The 19,096-nt window shown below is 35.9% G+C and overlaps 4 non-coding genes across 4 annotated transcripts; all 4 read right to left on the bottom strand.

The window, feature by feature from the left end:
- Positions 1-3,957: 3,957 nt before the first annotated feature.
- On the bottom strand, positions 3,958-4,029 carry LOC148800564 (small nucleolar RNA R66). The gene has a single exon (XR_016071120.1). It is a non-coding gene; the product is annotated as a small nucleolar RNA R66 (small nucleolar RNA).
- A 1,299-nt stretch (positions 4,030-5,328) lies between these two features.
- LOC148800563 (small nucleolar RNA snoR118) lies at positions 5,329-5,415 on the bottom strand. The gene has a single exon (XR_016071131.1). It is a non-coding gene; the product is annotated as a small nucleolar RNA snoR118 (small nucleolar RNA).
- A 439-nt stretch (positions 5,416-5,854) lies between these two features.
- On the bottom strand, positions 5,855-5,944 carry LOC148800562 (small nucleolar RNA snoR118). The gene has a single exon (XR_016071132.1). It is a non-coding gene; the product is annotated as a small nucleolar RNA snoR118 (small nucleolar RNA).
- Positions 5,945-6,146: 202 nt separating this feature from the next.
- Positions 6,147-6,221, bottom strand: LOC148800561 (small nucleolar RNA R66). Its single transcript, XR_016071118.1, has one exon. It is a non-coding gene; the product is annotated as a small nucleolar RNA R66 (small nucleolar RNA).
- Positions 6,222-19,096: the final 12,875 nt, after the last annotated feature.

Genomic DNA, 19,096 nt, shown 5'->3' with positions numbered 1-19,096 from the left:
TTCAGCAAATCTCATTAATCCTAATTTGTTTGCCATAGATCTCCATGATCTCAACCCTAGTAGGCCAATCTAACATCACCACTGTGTTCAAAGACCAAGAAAAACCCCAACACATTAGATTTTATGTCCTAATTCACCCATTTGACTGTTAAACTAGGAATATATCATTTCGACATGCTTGATCAAATCACTACCTCATCTGTCCCAACCTGAAACTTCAAAAGGGAGATGGCTGATGTCATACCCATTATTGACTTGTTCAAACACCTGGACCCATGAAATTAAGCCTAATAAACTCAAAAAGCCCCAAAACGCAAATATACCCCCACTTAAAACTAAGAAAAGACAAATTCACATTTAAAAATTCATTAAATTTACATTTTCTACCATTGACGGCCCCAAGTACGAGACTGCCATGACAAGCATGCCCCAATCTCCCATTGGACGCATAAAACCCGTGAAAACAACCCCAAATCGAAGATAATCTTTCACCAAAGAGGAAAAGTTGATTAATCACCATTTTCTTTGAAAAATCCTTACCCATTCTTTTGTAAAAGCTTTCTTGAAACCCGAGCCTTGTGATTGGATGAATTTTAAAACTCTCCCCCTCCCTTTCTCTATAAATATTGATCCAACTTGAGCTCAAGGGAGGAAAAAAAGGAGAAAGAGAGAGATCTAAAAGAAAGGAATAGGAGAAAAAGAGTATTTCCCCAACCTCTGTAATGTCTCCATTTTACCTTAAATCCCAAAGTCCTTGAAGATCAAACTTCAAATCTGCCCCTTTTTTTCAGTTACAAGATTTCAAATTAAAAAGCACTACATCCATCCTAGAATCTCATTTAAGCTTCTTTGAACTTGCTCTCACTACTAGAAAACTCTCGTCAATGTTGTATACAAGGGGTAAGTCTTTCATTTCATCGTTTTTTCTAAGCTTGAATTCATAAATCTCTGTTTTTATCTTAGTTCTAGGTTGCTTGAGGTCCAAAAACCATGGGAAACTTGCATTTCCAGTTTCATCCAGATTGAAAAAGAGGAAGAGAGGCGAGGGTCTTAGGGAAATCAGTATGTAAGACTTGACAACATCAACTCAAATCAATTTTTGGTAAGGTTGGGAGCATTTTCGCTTGATTTTTGGAGTTCTTAGCAACCCTTTTTATTGGTGCTTTGTTAGATGTAGAGCATAGCCAATCTTGTATTAGGCTACTACAATAGCTTAAAGAGAGAGGTGCCTAACACCTTCCCTCTCCCAATCATTGGGATCCAAAATCCCTTGGTTAGGTTCCTTTCTTGGCGAAGAATGAAGTCACTATCAAAGCTAGTAAATCGATTTTCGAATCTAAAAATGAGGGCCCATTTCCTTTGAAAAATGGGTGGTGACTCCATTTCTTTGAGCCAACTATGAGCTTTATGGATAAGACATGTAAAATACACATAAAATATCAATTAGCATTCACATATAACTCAAAATATTATTAAATTCAACACCTAATATATAAAGTTTATATGGTTTCTAACAATATGTAGGTTGGGGAGGGTTGGGTTAGCCTAAAGCATACACTACTCATACCCGTATGGGTTGTAGAATCCCAAAACTTGACCTTCAAGAAAAAACAACCCGCTTCATCAAGGAGGGTAGGGGCAATTATCCACCAGGTAGGGTAGAAATTTCCATCCCTACTTGTGGACAAGGCATCAAACAAAAGGGAAGGATTGATACAAGTTCCTGCATTAGCAAATGCATCGAACGCCTAACCTACTATTTCTCTAGGCTTAACCCAGGAGAAAATCAATTAACGATTGCATGGGGATGTCCTATGTCCTATCCATTATCTTGTCTTTTGTTTCGAAAACCATTATCATGTAACCAAATGTAATTGCCAAATGCTATATATAAGCTTTGTGATCCTAGAACAAACATTCTTGATTATCTTTTCTCCTAAAATATTCACAAGTCTTCTAGGGTTTTCTCTTAAGTGGTGTTAGTAAGCACCATAGCTCGAAGAGGCAAAAAACACTCTTCTCATCTTGGGGAAGAGTTAGATACTAATGAGTTTCTAATCAAATTAAACAAAAACACAACTTTAAACATTTTTATAAAACACCAGGCTATTAAAATTGGTTAACAATATTACACAAATACAAAACATTTTTGCACGAAATAAATACAAATATTAACAGACTACAAGATCATATGGCTTTCTAGGTTGCATTTCCATCAATTAATGTAGAGATAAAGTCTACTCAGAGCCCAATATTTTTTCATCACCAAATAATTGTTAAACCGATAAAATTTTGAACAAAGACCAAGAAAAGGAGGATACACCACAAAATATACAACATTATTAAAAATGATTAGTTACCAAAAACACGTTAAAGATACAAAAAGAAAAAAAAAGAAGAATAAGCAACAACAAAGATGAATGAAATCAAATAAATAGTGTTGGATATTCTCCCATCGAAATTCAATGGGTGTAGATCGACAAACTTTAATAAATAATGTGTTGGATACTCTCCCTAACTATACTACCCAATCTTTCAAAATCCCTTTCATCCTACTAAGAATATTGATAATATGAAAATGATTTCTTATGGGATGTAACTCGAATACTCTCATCAAGTAGGGTGGAAGCAAGGTTCAAAGTATCAATACATATCGGCTTGTATCGATCGATACGTATTGTGTTGACGGCTTTCCAATATGCACTTCTAAGGGTTGTATCAAGTCAGACACTGGTTCAGAGGGTAGTCGGGCCTTAAATCGACTCCTCTAAACTAGTTAAAAAAAAAATAAATAAAACATATAAAAAAGTACTAATATAGTCCAATACGGACCTATCGGCTTGTGTCGACGATACTTGAAGGCTCCATCCAAGGGATTCATGGGGTTGGAAAAGCTAATCTTATCAAAGGGCTTAATCAAGAGAATAGGAGATGGTTGCAATATGGATTTCTAGGAAGACCATAGGGTAAGCACTATTCCTTTGTCACAAATTCGGCTACTTGGCTTAACCCCTTCTAATAGCCCTACCTAAGTTGCTAAGTGTATCATGAATGCTTCACAGAATTTATTGGCAATTGAATCTCTACTTCCTGAATATGTCATTCAACAAATTCTTGTTATCACTTTAGTGAATAGTTGGGAAAAAATTGGGCCAATGCAGGAGCATTCTACTTACAACAATATTTAGAAAGCTCTTTGTAGCAATAAAATACAATTCTTCTTATGGTTGATTACCTTAAGTAAGCTTTTCACCTAAGCCTTCATAATTGCCATATCTTAAACTCCCCTATATGTAAGTGTGCAATATAGAAACAAATAGTATTGAACACCTATTCTTCATATGTCCATTAGCACAGGCCATATAGGACCATGTCCCATTATAACTAAAGCACACACTTCCTAGCTCACAATTGTGCTAAAGGTCAACCAAGCCTAACTTCATTAATAGGTGTTCTTTGTGCTCCTTTAAGTAGATGGATGGGTGGATACTCAATGTAGATCGAGTATTAAACAAGCAATGACTACAAGATACAACAACCTTAAATGGAAAATGGATATGCAAACATTTCAACTTAAAAGTTGATGCATCGAAAAGATGTGAGAAACCCACTTTGGACTGATTTCAAAAAGCTTAAAATAAAAATTTTCACATCTTTTTCATTTTACTCTCATGCAGAAACAGAAAGCCATGGATAGACGAACTAGATTTGAACTGTTCAGATCTTCATGCAAAAGCTTAATGCGTCTTAACTTTCTTTATAGATCAAAGATTTACCAACCTTTTGCATCTTCCAAATGAAGTAATGCAAATTGTATGAAGAGATATTTTTAGTGTTTGCTAATTGCTTTAGACAAAGGTCTCTAATTTGAAATATTTTCTTTATTATTAATACAAAAAACATAATAAATAAATAAAATACAATAAAGGAAAATAAAGAAATCAACTTTATTTAGGATCCCTCTTTAATGAATGCTTTTGTTTTTCATCAAATGTGATCAGGTCTCAAAGATTTCATGCCATCATAGGCCCCACAAAATTATATAAAAGAAATACAAGATAGAGAAATTATATTTTATAAATGCTAAGAAATCGAGATCAAATTTTACACCCACAAAATTTCCTCGTTAACAATATAGCGGTGCATTTAAAACACTTAAGGGCCTGTTCGTTTGCTCCAATGTCTAATATTTGAAAGTGCAATAATTATATTAAGAAATGTATGTATTAGTATTAGTGAATTTTTCTTTCCTCTAAAATCTAAATGCATAGAATATTTTTTTGAATTCTGAAACCTATCAAATATCCATTTTAACCCTATATATGAGGTTTTCTTGTCTTTTTTCAATAAAAGATAAGAAGAAACGAACAATCAATTTTCTCTTAAAGTTAAAAGATTCTTGTTAAAAGATAAAAGTTAAACAAACAAGCCCTAATTGCCCTGAAAACATCTATGTAATTTATGTTTTAATTCATGGAAAGATGTTATGTAAGACATAAGTGTATCAAGAACTTGTTAGAATACAAAATTTAAATATGCATACAATACACTAAATATGAGGATAAATTATTTAATTACTATTTTAATTATATTTTATAATAACATTTTTATTATTTACAAAGATAAAAATAGTTTACAAATTAATTTTTAATTGATTATTGTGTTAATGTTAGAATATTAAAATATGAAATATAAAATGATTAATATAATAATTATTGTACATATATTGATTTATGAAAGTTTATATGATATGTTTTAAGACTTGCATTATCAATAAAAATTATATAATTTACATGATATATTGATTTATGAAAGTTCACAAATACTATTAAAATATACAATTCCTATGAATTTATACATCAATTTTAACTATTTTAATCTTAAATGGGATGTTATTAATATATTTATAAAACTTATATGCATATCTCAAGGTCTCCATATACTTTCATTTTCAAAGTGTATTCCTATTTCAGACACAATTTTCAAAGTGCATCCCTATCTAATACTTTAATCCTTGTTGCAACGTAGACAACCAGCTTAGGGGTTAAGGGAAACTAAAAAATTATTAACGATGCACAGCACTGAATACGAAAACAAAATGAAGATCAAATCCACAAAATTTGCACATTTTTATGAATAACATGATCTTCACTTTCAGGTTTTTTACATTTTAGTATAATACTTGATGGAAGAAGGCCTTTAATGCCCCCAAAAATAAGACTTAAATCAGTTGTACAACACAAATAACAAATACTAACATTTGATTTTAATATCAAAAAATAACTTCAACTTTAAAATAAGGAACTTCAAAGGAAACGTGGAATATGAAGATCAGATATAGCTTTCTAGGCTGCATTTCCATCAATTAACGCAGGAAAAAACTGCTCAGAGCCCAGTGCTTATTTCATCATTCAATACTATCTTATAAGAAACAAGGCACCCAAAGCACTCTTGGTAAAGAAAACAAACCACAAAAACTAATTAAATTTGTTTTGGAAAAATAAAACAGCAAGGATTACAAGAATCCCTTATGAACTTAATAATAGGGACCCAAGAGCATTAACTGACTAATGTTATAGAAAGAAAGCAAAAGAAATTATCCATTTTATTTTTAAAATTAAATTTCCATACCAATTAAATTTGATTTTATGATATATAGATTAACTTTGAAGTCTCTACAAGCATTCAAGAAACTTTGAACCCTATTTTGAAAAACTCGTATTCTAGGACGAATGAGAACACCTACAATCCAAGAATATCAGACAATGCTTCTACGAAATTGGGTAAACCCAATAATGGAATTAGGACATTCCAATAATGATAAAGCATGAAAATGAAATTCTGTAAAACAAGAAGATCAGATATAGCTTTCTAGGCTGCATTTCCATCAAATTAGCGCAGAAAGAAAGTCTGCTCAGAGCCCAGTGCATATTTCATCACCAAATAATTCAATTAAACCAAGAAAAGCAGAACTGTCATTGAAATTAAATTGTTAAAAAAATAAAAAAAGTCAAATATCAAGAAACAGAACAGAACAAAAGAAGAAGAAAAATGAATAAACAGAATGGAAAACAAATAGTGGAAATAAAAGCTGAAACCAAATAAAAGAATGTAAAAAGAATATAATGGTATTAGCTCCCTTTAGGATCCTCAGAAAAAACGCTTATATTTTACATCAAACATGACGATCAGGTCTCAAAGATTTCCATGCCATCATAGGATCCCAAAATTTATAAAAAAATAGAAAATATAAATTTATGGGACGAACATTGACAAGATTTTGCAGGGCATTATTCGCTCAACCTGGAGAAAAAACAAGGGTGCAGCGACTCAACATTCCTGCACGAAATCTAAGCCTCTCATGCATAAGCAAGGCCCTGTCTCAAAAACATGCCGAGAAAGGGAACCCATCAAGAGGCTACTGTCATGGTAAAACCCTAATCCCTAATGATCGATCAAAAATCCCTGCTCTGCAGCTTGTGTTTTCGGTGATTAAAAACTGACGAGTATGCGGGCTTTTGCGGGTTCGAGGGAGACGACAAACGAGGCTCGGTGAAGGAATATCTCCCAAAACAGAGGTTCACAGATTGGAAGGAACGACGGACAAGTGAGAAGAAGAAGAAGAAGAAGGAGAAATTCGTTAGGAAATCTTCCCCCTTCTGAGCTCTGCGACGATACGAGAATGGAGAAGAAGAAACAGAGGAGGAGGACGAGAGAGGATGGAATCGGCGGCTGGACAGGTGCTCGGTTAGGTTTTGTTTCTCCAACACTGGAAACATTTAGGGATATTTATGCGATTGAAAGATGGGTATCTCGGGAATTTTAGAAGGCTTAGAGGGTAATTTTATAATTTCGTGTGCGAACAGAGAATCTATTTGAGTACTCGGATTTGAAGGAGTTAGTCTATTTGGATGGTTAGGATTAAATAGTAAATCTAGAGTGCTATGGTGAGTAAAGAAGTTTCAACTCAGAGAAGGGTAAAAAAAAAAAACTCAGAGAATTTCCCCATTGGAATCTAGGCGAGTTTTGGGGTTATTATAGGGTTAGGGATTTAATGGTTATGCTCAAAGTGTCTCACTGAATGGAATTTTAGGTTTGAAAGTTTTGGGGTTATTATAGGGTTAGGGATTCAATGTTTATGCTCGAAGTGTCTCACTGGATGGAATTTAAGGGTTGAAAGTTTTGGGGTTATTATAGGGTTAGGGATTCAATGGTTATGCTCAAAGTGTCTCACTGGATGGAATTTAAGGGTTGAAAGTTTTGGTCAATGATAGAAGCTAAAATGGAATGTTCTTGATGGAGAGATGAGAAGATATCTATCTAAGTATATACTTAAAACCGAGTGGTTGTTTGAATGTTTGTTGAGGGTGTTGTTGCTTATGTTGGATTAACTATCCTTGCAATTTAGGGTGCACTTGCTTATATTTTGACACATGGCGTTTTGAGAATTTAGCATTAGGCATGAACTAGTTAGGACCGTGCGACACAATTTATTTATCAGCAAAATTGAAGATGGAGGTCTATGACATTTCCAATTAAATGGTGTCCATCTAAGTTCAATTCAAGTGTTATTTTTTTGTGTTATGTCTAGTTTATCTAATCACAATCTAAGTTATGCTTTAGCAAAAGTGGCCAATTTCCTATTCTTTGAGTAAATTTGTACTATTTTTTATCTTAATGCTAATTTCTATTATTTTTGAAAACTAATTTTTATTAGTTTTTATTGGTTTATTATTATTTTTGCATTATTTTTAGGTAAAATTATAAAAAAAAAATCCTTTTATAACGATTTTATAAATCACCTTTGTGCTTTGACCTAGACAAAGGCCTCCCCCATAGTTTTGAGAAAAAAGTGCAAATACCTCCTTTCCCTTGGCTCTTCGGTAAAAAAGACATTGAAGTTACCAAAATACTCTTATCATTGTTAATGCATTATCATACATAACTTAAAGTTTCAACTTTACCCTCCACTAATTTATTTTGCTAAACAACTTTCAAATAATAATTCTCCTTACTCTTCCTAGACAAATGCAAAAAGGCTGAAGTGAAGTAAAATTAATGCATTGCATCAACATTTTTTTATTTGGAATGCTTACTAAAGGAAGATATTTACACCTTTTTTCAAAACAATAGGGGAGGTATTTGTTAGGGTAAAAACATTGGGGAGTTTCACAGGATTGTTAGAAAACCCAATGAGGTTTTTTATATTTTCCTTATTTTTAATTGGAATTTAAAATAATTAAACTATATTTAAAACTAATATTTTTTTATTAACTTTTCAAATTGATAAAAATTGAACTTATTTAAGTATATTAAGTTTTTATTAAATTTAAATTCCTTATGAAATTTAATTAATTAACGAGAATCGTGATGCACTTTTCTAATGAAAAAAGTCCTTATTTGTATATTTCTCGTTATAGCCTCTAGGCTCCCTTACAAAAAAGGGGAGACTCGAATACCTCCACAAGAGATCAGTCTCGAGAGTTCTTGCCTTCCAGTCTCCCAACTCTTTCCTCCTGCTACATTGCAATTCCCTTTCATCCAAGACCTCCCTTGCATCCTCGCTCACACAAATTCATGGTCATCCTATGTCTTTCAAGGAGACCATCCCTTGTTGCCTTACCATCCTGCTTACATAATTATTACAAATTTACAATGTTTTTCTATCTAGAAGCATAGTGGGAGAAACTTTAAGAAAAATTGCCATACATGACTAACAATAAAGATCAGATTTGCACTTACAAGTTACAACCATGAAAGAAAGATAGAATTAGAATTTTGTAGATAATGTAGTAGAACTTTTCAAAATACAAAAATGAAAATGTAGTTGATCCGAGATTGAAGACATTGAGATCCAAATAAGAGAAGAAAGATAACAAATAATTTTTTTTTTTGGATAAAAGAAAGATAATGAATTCTTAGTGAAGACTAACAGAGGATTCAATGCATCTAAATCCTATAAATTTACCTTCTTAGATATTCTCAGTCCTGACATTTGATTTGAATGGTGGCAAAGGGAACTTCATTTAGGAGGTGGAGAGTCCACAATTTGCAGGCAAACATTTGCAGTATGTATTATGATCTATTTATTTGTGTGAGGAGATCTTTCCATAAAGCTGAAATATTGGAGAACTTAAGCATTCTATACTTATACTAAAGATTTACTTAGCTGTTTATCTCTAGTTTGAAGCATATGCTCTTATAAGAAGTTTTACTGAGTATTTTGTACTTGTGCTGATAAACGAAAACATGGTTGTTTTTTTTTTCTTTTTTTTGATTGATTTACTGTGCATGTTTTATGACCCTTCCTTTGCTGGAACCTTTTTAATTAATAGACACAAATATCAAGCATCGGCTATGTGACAAGTAGGCTGATCTATGAAGAACTTAGGATGTATGACAATATTGATATAGAAACCATATCCTACATGGCTAGATTAGGTTAGTGCACCACTTGGTGAGTAAATTTAATATAACACAACCTCAGATATAGACTTTTTGTGTGCTAAACTTGCAGACTTAAATCTCTAAAAAAGCTCACGATAAACACTAGAGATCCTCAATTTGGTTGGTAGGTTATGAGATTTAGTTATAATGGTTTTAATAGTTTGGAACCTCTAAGGGAAATGTAAACACTACCTTGATGGTATTAAAATTAGAAAATGAGAAGAGAGGGAGAAGAGCAGTCATGTCGGGAGAAGAGAAGTGACTACCAAATGGGAGAAAAGATTAATCTCCTAGTCTGTTGGATCTCTATTTATATATGAAGTCACTAAATTCTAATGCAAATTACAATAATATCCCTCTTTAGTAATAAAAGTATACTAATAGTGGTTTTTCTGGTCACTCAACATTAGATGGGATTAGAGTTGGACACATCAAATACAGAAAATAGAGGATTGGAATTTCCAATAACTTTTTTTCTTTGTAGAAAAAAATCAGATAATTGAGATAATTAGAACTAGAGTATGGTCTCAATTAAATTTTATTTATTAAATCAGACAATCTAAACTAATCTGTGGAGAAAAATCCTTCCATTTAATATTTGAACCTATATTTAAGAAGATCAAGGTTGGTTCATAGAAACAAGGTGCCACGGCACCCACGGTTCTCCATATCCCTCACTCTGCCACAAACCTTCAAAGCGAACACTGACGACACAAATGCTTATAGGTAAGCTCCCACTTACCAATAAGAAAGGGGGTATTTGTAGGTACATGTTGATCACCACAACCGTAATAACACAAAAGGCGCTAAACCGATGTCACAAAGATACCTGTGACAAGTTCATGACTCGGCACAAATCTGCGATGAGCTCATAGCCTTAACTGGGGTGCGATGAGATCAAAGCCTAAAACGGTCTTGCGATGAGCTTAGGGCCACAACAGACCTGCAATAAACCCAAAGCCGCAATACCAAAGATAAACTCAAAGCCATCGCAAGCCTGTGATGAGCACAAAGCCATCGCAAACTTGTGATGAGCTCACAGCCATAGCGTATTGGCGGCGAACGAAAGAACACGATGACTGACCAACATCACTCGTGTCAAGACGCCCAATAAGATTAAGAAAGACATGTAAGATTAGTAATGACATCATCCATGCCACGTCAATCTAGGAGACTCGCAAAAGGAAGTAACATATGCATATTATGAGAATCCTTAGACGAAAGGAAACATTGTCCTTGAGATATCTCATAAGACACGTGGTGAAACCCTAGCGGTGTCTCCTTAACAACTAACACCGAATCAAAGATCCCCTTTCCAAGTGGGAATCAAACTCTTTTGGTTCCTCTCTTTAAGGATCTCAAAATCCCTCCCTATAAAAGGAGGCCTGACTAACGAGAACAACATTCTGTCAAACATAGCCTTTAGCCTACCCTTTCACCTTTGAGCCTTCCTTCATCCTTCAAGGAGACATCCATATGTATCCTTACCACACCACTCACACTATTCATTTTCTAATATTAAACTACAACCCACTTAATACCTATAACCTTGTATTACATGAATCACTAGTGTCACAAATCTAGCAACTAAAGGGATCTCTATCATGCACCCATTACAAAATTATTCACCAACCAAGTTCTGAATTAGATTGGATGTGTTAATGGAGAATCAAAGTAATCCTTAAAGGCCTAAGAATATTATTTGTCTAGATGTGGGTTGGGAAACATAAATTTATTCATTGGTAACATTACTAGTGTAAAATTTGTTCTTTTGGCTCTGTTTATTTGCAACACAATTTTATTTGAACTAAAACAAATGCATGAGAGTGCAAATGGAAAGATTGCAAATTCTAGTTTACTTTTGCTTTGGGTGTTATTTTACTTCATATACAATGCAAATGAACAAAATAGGGCTGAAACATCCATGTGGACTTCTTTTTCAAAGCGATACTTCCATCCATTTGGCAATCTTCATAGAGGAATTAAATTCTAGGTTAATGTCTTATGCACACTTTAAAATGTGGACTGGTTATCTTGTTGTGTAACAAGACAGGGTTAACAAGGTCTCTCAAAATATGGAGATTAGTGCATACTCTTGACTAGATTTGGGGCTATTTTGAGGACAAGAGTATGATCCAACAAATCTCAAGGATACAAATGATATTATTTTTTCTTTATCCAAGATTTTCATTTTGGAAGCATTGAGGCCTATAGGTCTTACTTACATAATGGGACACCATCCTTGACTGAATTGTACTATTTGCCCATGTATGGTAAATCAAAATGTTTGTCAAGAAACATAGAGGGGGTTATTAGTTTTGGAGGGAAATTGTCATTTATATTCTTATAAATTTTTATGTCACTTTAACTTAGTAGTTTATTTAGTATTTTGGACCCTTATATTCTTAAATAATGAATTGACATTTATTGTATTTTATTTCATCAAGAAACATTGAAGCGTCTTCTCCCTACTCTACTCCTCTTGCAAATTTAGAACATGAGCATAGACAAGATGTTCACAAAGCATTGGATGTTATTGCTTAATTGATAGGTGTATCCACAACTAACAATGAAGCATGTAATGAAATTGAGCATGCACCGAATAATTCGATACATGCAAAACAAAAAAGGAAAAAAGTTTGTAACCGTGTTGTTGATCTTGCTACTTCACATTTAGTTGATGAAGAGACCACGATGGAAGATTCTCAAAGCAAAGCATACAAAATAGGATATGGGACTCTTATATGATTTTTGTCATCAATTAACTCTATTTTGGTTCTAACTATAGACAAATGTAAATTCTTTTGCAGATACTTGGCATTCTAAGTAAAATCTTTTTTTTCTTGTTTAATATGGATTGCACTTATCCTATATCCACTCTAACCTTTGTATATGTATTTTCAATCCTACCAGATGATTTATACTAATAACACCTTTTTCAGGAAAGTATGCTAAAAAACATTAGGTCTATTCGATGCCGAATGCTTTCTAAGTCTGTAAAACACCAATTGGGCTGCCTTATACCAGATGATTTGTACACATATGAGAATCATATAGAACTATGAGGTTTGTTCGATTCTAGATGCATTTGATGATGCAACTACATGCATATCATTTGGAGATAGATGTTTGCAACTATAATTGATGTTTCAAAATTGCAAGCAATTATCTGGTTTGTTTAATGTTGGATGGTTTCTTAGTTTATAAAACACTATCCAGTCTCCACTATACCGGATGGCCTATACACTTGTCAGAATCATATACAACATTGTGGTTTGTTGGGATTTAGATGAATCTGAGGTCGTGTCTATTATTTTATCACTTGTGTAATTGATGAATCAAAACTGTAAGCAATCATCCAACTTGTATAATGCCGGATGTAGGGATGTCAACGGTTGGGTTTAGAATGGGTTTGCCTCAGCCCTAACCCGGTTCTCCATTACTTCCACCCGAACCCGCCCCACCCCGAGTAGGCAATACCAATTTTTCGAGCCCGCCCTAACCCTATAGGGTTGAACCCAATACCAACCCGACCAATGACTTGAGGTGGAGGATGGCATTTTGAAATGCTTTGGTGTTGAAAATGATACCATCCCAGACAACACCAAATTAAATTATTGTGACATTGTGTGATCAAACTTCAACCTATTTAATAATTTAAGAATATAAATAAAATAAAATTGGCTAAAAGAACTATATTTTGAAATAGAAATAGAATAATACAAGTAACTACAGTAAGACAAGTGGTGTTGGCCATTATCTATCCAAAAAAATAAAAACAAATGGTGTTTAAATTAAAGAAGAAAAATTAAGAAATAACAAGTAACAACCGTTACGCCTATTGTAAACCTATTGAAAGAACTTCATTTAAATGAAAAATGTAACTGTTTAAGTTTAAAACAAGACAACATCTTTTAGTCTTTTACATTTGCATGAGCACAAAGTACTATTTGGATAAAGCAAGAAAAAACTATGAAGAGAACTAAAAAGGGAAAAAGATTAATGTAAGTACCTTGAGCTTGCCTTGAAACAATGGTATGTGCACATGTATCTCTAATCTACAAACTACAATATCAGTTTGGTCTATGCGTCTCTCTTTGAAGAGTTCCTTTCGATTTCAAAAAAGGTAAAGGGGAAAAATGCTTTAGGGTTTTCGCCTTATTAGGTTAGTTTTAGTCTCTTAGAGTTGTAGATAATTACAACCATACCCCTAATGGTGCGGTAGTCCCTTACATATTATAAGAGAGGCATTATGACCTGACGGGTTGGATTGCTATAAACCCAACACCGACCCGAAACCGACTTGAGTTAGAGTTCTAGAACCCTAACCTAACCCTAAACCCTATTTAGCTTCACTGAACCCGATCCATTAGGGTCGGGTCAAGCCGGGTTTACCATTTAACTTAGTCCACTAACACCCCTATCCGGATGGTTTTTAAGTTTGTAAAACCATCCGGTATTCCCCGTATTGGATGGCCTATACACTTGTGAGAATCATATATAACCTTATGGTTTGTTGGGCTTTAGATGAATTTAAAGGTGTAAATGTTATTTTATCACCTGAGTGATAGATATTTGCAACTACAATTGATGATTCAAAACTGGAATAAACCATCCAAACTTGATGATGTTAGATGGTTTCTAAGTCTATAAAACACTATCCAATCTGCCCTATACTGGATGGTCTGTACACATATGAGAATCTTATAGAACCATGTGGTTTATTGGGTTCTAGATGCATTTGATGGTGTAACTACAAGTAGATCATATGGGGGATAGATGTTGCATCTATAAGTGATGTTTCAAAATTGCAAGAAATTATCTAGTCTATTTAGTGTCGGATGGTTTCTAACTTTGTAAAACACCATCTGGTCTCCATTATACCAAATGACCTATATACTTGTGAGAATCATATACAACCTTGTGGTCTATTGCATTTTAAATGAATTTGATGGTGTATTTTTTATTTTATCACTTGTGAAATTGATGAATCAAAATTGTAAGCAATCATCTGACCTATGTAGTCAGGTGATGTCTAAATATGTTGAACACCATCCGATTTTTTTAGTTGGATGTCTAAATCTGCTAAATACCATCCGATTTGTTTATTGTCGGATGTTGTCTAAGTCTGCTAAACAACATCCAATCTATCTTTTATTGGAAGGTGTATAAATCTATTAAACATCTGATGTATTTATTGTTGGATGGTGTTCTATTAAACACCTCTCTCTTATCACCTTCCTCATCGTCATAGTCTTGAGAGAAAGACGAAACTTCACTCCCTCTTTTCACCATCCTCATCGCCATAGTCTAGAGAGAAAGACAAGTCTCCTCTCCCTCTTCTCACTATCCTCATTGTATGAAGAGAAAACAGTGAATGGAAAGAGAAAAAAAAATTTGAAGCAAATTTCCCCTATATTAGAATTGAATACAAATGAGAAAACTACTTGTCTTCCTCAAATTTACCAAGTAAGAACATTGTTTGTCTTCCAGGTTCAAGTGATTTGGCATTTTATTCTCCACCTCTCGTGTATAACTGATGGAGCATTGATACATCATTGATATGATTTCGTAAGAGCACCTTATCTTAGTTCTTGCTCTTCTCGCTTTAAGAAATAGGAATCAAATTATAGAGAGAACAAGAAAGTTGAAGGTTCTTCTTACTTTTCTTTTAACATGAAGATTTTTCTCTCACTATAGGGCTTAGTTTGTCAAGAAAAGCAATAAACAACAACAAATAAAGTCGAACTCACCGCCACGGCCTGATGCATGGCCGCACTCTTCAAGAAGTCGTTGGTATGGCCGTTGGCCTCCTGCCTGATGCTGGGGAGCATCAGACCCCGAGCGAGTTGCTCGGACACCCCTTCTGTCTCAAGGGTGTCCTTCGATCAAATAGACCACTACGACACATACACCCCGGTCAATTTCTCTACCGTGGAACGCTCTAGAACATCCCCCCTCTGCACTGATGGTTGACCGAACTAAGCTGTGGACTCCTCGGAATTGACCATGACGACCTCTTCAGTGGGCCTTGACCTCTTTCCCTGTCGAGGCGTGCACTCTGTCGAGCGCCTTTGTTGCTCTACGGCCTTGGGCTGCGCACCCAAAGCCTTACCTGCCCGTGCTCTCCTCTCTGCCATGACCCTCATGCACCGAGTCCTCTCTTCAGCACTGACCATATCCGCTTCTATATAGTATACCACCAAGTTAGAACAAAGTAAAGACGAGTTCAAAAAGTAAGGAAAAGAAAGACCGCACAACCCACAGATTGAACTAGCATTGCTCAACTGTGCTGGACACCAGCCCGGTGCGGATCAACATGGAGAATGATGTGTACTCTTGCACGTCAATCCTCTCTATCTGCCGGATAGCCGTTGGCTCCTTCCTAGATAGCTCAGCCTTAGCTGGTGCTTTCACCTTGGTCCTTAGGACACATAGCTTGGCGGGGAATGGCCAGCCCCCTAGGCAGCGCACAAAGAAGAATCTCTCCTTCCAGTGCTTCACCAAGGAGGGAGCCCCGATGAGCACCTTGTTATGATGTCGAGCCGATAAATAGTAGTAACCCTGCTGGTGCTTCTTCATGTGCAGGAAGTAGGTAAACATCAGCAGGGTAATGTCTATATCTTGGACCGAGTAGTAGCAGAGGAGGGCAACCAGATACCTAAAAGAGTTGGGCATTACCTGGACCGGATGGACGTGGTACCACCTCATCACCGCAACAATACCCTCGCTCAGGGGAAACTTCAGCCCGACTATCAGGTTGTGCTCATAGACACAGAGCCTACCAGGCTGAGCTGAGGTAGCCCACTCACCAGCGCTTGGGCACCTCAGTTCATACTCTGCAGAGATACAGTACAGGGCCCTGATTCGGGCCAAGTCCCCCGGAGTCAGTTTGTAGGGGGTAGACGCAAAGTGGTTGCCGAGACGCGTAGAGGCGCTGGTTCCCTCATCTGACACAATCTTCAATTCAATGTCATCGACCTTGGCTCCCCAAAAGGTCGTGGCCTCCTCCACCGCAACACCCTCACTCTCAAGCCTGTCAACCTCGACCCTGTGGCCATCGTTCTCACGGACCACGAGCGCGGCAGCCTCGGGATGAGACCCCGACTCAGACTCACTACTCTGATAACGAAACGAAGAGGACGAAGAAGAAGAACAAGAAGACGAGGAAGATGAAGACATCTTACTAAAAGGAATGAAGAGACTACACCGCAAAACACTCGAAGCACCAATCGAGGACTATTTCTCGTCGAACTCTAAGGAGCAGACTCTTTGCAAATGACAAAGTGAAATGGCTTGCCACTCGTCTTTTATAAGGCTATCCAATAGCCTAGATCAAGTCAAATCAATGATGTCAATTCGACGCCGCACTCCACACACGCGTGACCTCAGGAAGATGAAACGACGCATTTGCCTACCGACCCATCTCGAAAACGACATGAGCGTCGAACCGGCGGGTTCACCCGATAAACAGGCTTCACCCTAGGCCACTCAACTTGAAAAAGAAAAATTAATTGACAAGTTCCTCAGCCAAGGACCACAGAGCTCTTCCATGCCTAATCGTGGTTGAGCACTATGCTCAACTTCAGAACTGGAGTAGTGTTTGGGTTATGGTTGAGCTGACCAGGGATGCCATGTGGAAGCCTCCGTGGCCATCTTCTCTTTGTAGCCACGTCGATACCATGCAAGATAGATAAACAACTAAGAAGGAGTGTCCTACATGGACGAGGAAGTTAACTCTGTTGGGGAAGAGGAGACATCCTGAAGACCTCGGCAGGCAACCTCATCTTGACAACCCCGGAAGCCTCATCCATTTAGAACACATGCGCCTAACTATAAATAGGTAATCTCCACTCAAGGTAAGGGACTTTTGGACTTTGAACACCTATGTTCTACCTTCTCTGCTCGGACCAGCATTGTTCTCACTTGCTCGGCCCAACCACTTACCTCTCCATTCGACTAACTTGAGCGTTAGGGTACCTACCCGGGGAATAACTCCTCGGGCCTCTGACTTTCCCTATTGGTTGTAGATTCTAGTGCGCAACTTCATCCTTCCACCTCGACTTCATCTAGTTGGCAGGATTATTTGACTGCGCTCTCAGTTCGAGACACCTTAGATCGGACTGCATCAGTCCCTAGGGCACCTATCTAAGGAAATCAGTTTAATGGTCTGAATTACAACTAAGTTGGCTGAACTGTTGATCGACACATTTATTTGTTTCCCTGAAATAGTTTTGGAAACAAGAATCCCATGGCTTTGCTTGCATTTCCATGATTTAGGCTATGTTTGGAGAACAAGTGATTTGAGAAATAATTATTTATTTCATAAATAATTGTTTGTAAGTACTTATTTGAATTATTACTTATTATTGTTTGGAAGATTTGTTATCAAACCACTTACACTTATTTTAAGTATTTATTTGGGTTTCAGTGTTTGGTGAATCACTTATCCAATAAGTAATTATATTTTCAGGAATGACAAATATAGCCATGAAGAATTGCCTAAAATGAACAAGAATGAAGAAAAAGAGAGGAGATTCAAGTACCTGAAACGATTTCTCAACCCGGAGTAACTTGTTGCCACCGCTAGTTCGTGTTGGAGCACAAATGGAGAAGAGGCTCGATGAGATTTTGAGAAAACGATGGGAACAGTTTTGTCCCAAAATTTTGGAATCTTATATCTTATATCATATATATATATATATATATATATATATATATATATATATATATATATATATATATATATTATTAAAGTGCATGGGGCATAAAAAGGGGTGACGTGGCCGCTTCTGGTGCTGGAAAGAAGCATCTACACGTGCGAAATTCACACGTGTAGATGTGTTTGGTGTATTCTGCCAATCAAAATCCAACGGCTACTCAAGCATTTTTGTCTAACGGTCAATGTGCATGTGCATACATTTAATCCAATGGTTAATGTGCATGTGCAATCTTTTGGTGTCTTCTGCCTAGCATTTTCCTATTTTGCATCCTCCAGGTGATTGATTCTTTATCTTTTTTTGTTTATTAGCTTTATTCTTTATTTTCTTCTCACCGTTTTTGTTCTTGTTTTCAGCTTCTAACCATTAACCTCAAGGTTTTCGTTCCATCCTCAAAGAGGTTAGGTTATTTTTTAGTATTATTTGTCTTGTTTCCTTTCATAATGTGCCATTGTTGTAATTAGAGTTTTCATATTTTTTTATCACTATTTTTATATTATTGATACTGATCTTCATCACCACACCGCCAAGTTAGGGATTCTGAATTGCTATTTTACTTCTTATTGTGTCTTTTATATACATTGAAACTTGTACTTGATCCTTATCATTTGGTACAACTTCTTTGGAGACTTAGTAGGCCTAAGCCTAATTCTGAAGATCTGGTTAAGCTACCTCAGAAGAAAACATAAAGCGATTGTATTATTAGGGCTTTCCAAAAGAAAAATTGGCTACGGTAAAAACAGTAGCGTGCATTGTTTTAATTTGATGGCCTTCTTTATTTATCCAAATCAATACCTGGTTTTATTGATCCTGAGTCTCCACTCCATTTACCTTCCTTCTTCAACGTCCTCAAGGTTTCATCATCTTCCCTCCTTCAGCGAAGGACTCAAGTGTCTGTTGTCCACGTCACTCTAGAATGCCATGTCAGA

This window comes from Nelumbo nucifera, chromosome 4 (assembly GCF_055504915.1).
Source record: "Nelumbo nucifera cultivar China Antique chromosome 4, China Antique-T2T, whole genome shotgun sequence".
Lineage (NCBI taxonomy): Eukaryota > Viridiplantae > Streptophyta > Magnoliopsida > Proteales > Nelumbonaceae > Nelumbo > Nelumbo nucifera.
The sequence above is the reverse complement of the archived record's forward strand: the minus strand, read 5'-3'. Positions and strand labels throughout refer to the sequence as shown.